A 939-nucleotide genomic window follows, 5' to 3' on the forward strand; every position below is an offset into this window, starting at 1 on the left:
GGAGTTCCTTTATCTTTTCCAATGCCATACTCCAAACGGCTTGGAAGAAGTCAGTAGTAAGATTATTGATGCTTGGTGCCTTTTCGTTTTGCACAGAGTTCAGATTTCAAAGAATTTTGTTGTTTTCATCTTAATTAGGGAGAAAAGCCATTACGTAACCACCATCTTAATTAGGGAGAAAAGCCATTACGTAACCACCATTGAGCACTTAGAAAGTGATGATAATACACATAAGAAAAAGTAAAGTAACTACTTTTTACAATAAAATAGAAAAAATCTAAATACATGTGTAATAAATAAAGGGCCAAGTTAGAATGAAGAATATAGAGCTCTCAATGACTCTATCATATTTCTCCTATTAATCAATAAATCTTGTCAAGATCTTATTAATCTAAGGTCTAGACTCCATTGAAAAGATGCAGGGGGGAAGAGAGCTTGAGCTCTTGCAAGCACACACACACACTCACAAAACCCTAATGGAGAACACACAAGGTGAGAGACTGAAAATCTTCTTCTTCTCTACTCAACACTCAACACACCATATACAAGAATAAGAGTACACATAATATGAAAGGTACTCAACCAATACATACATGGGTTCTCTATAGTGTGAACCCGACTAAATGAGCTGGCGCTATAACTATGCCAGTCTCTAGAATGGCTGTCACACAGCCTGTCATCCCACTGGCCGCATATCACCCAAGATCTCACCAACCATGCCAGTGGTGTAAGTGTGGGGCCTATCCCCCAGGCGGGTCATCAGTGTCCACCGCCTCACTAGATGAGCTCGATATCTCAACACTCCCCCTCGAGCTCAACTCCATCTCATGTACACCAAGCGAAGCCCTGAATCTGCGGAGCTTCTCTGTACCCAATGCTTTGGTGAAGATGTCAGCTACCTGATCCTCTGTGCTGACATAAACAAGGTCAAGGTCTCCT

Source organism: Cibotium barometz, chromosome 7 (assembly GCF_041138505.1).
Source record: "Cibotium barometz isolate CiBa-2024 chromosome 7, ASM4113850v1, whole genome shotgun sequence".
Classification (NCBI taxonomy): Eukaryota; Viridiplantae; Streptophyta; class Polypodiopsida; order Cyatheales; family Cibotiaceae; genus Cibotium; species Cibotium barometz.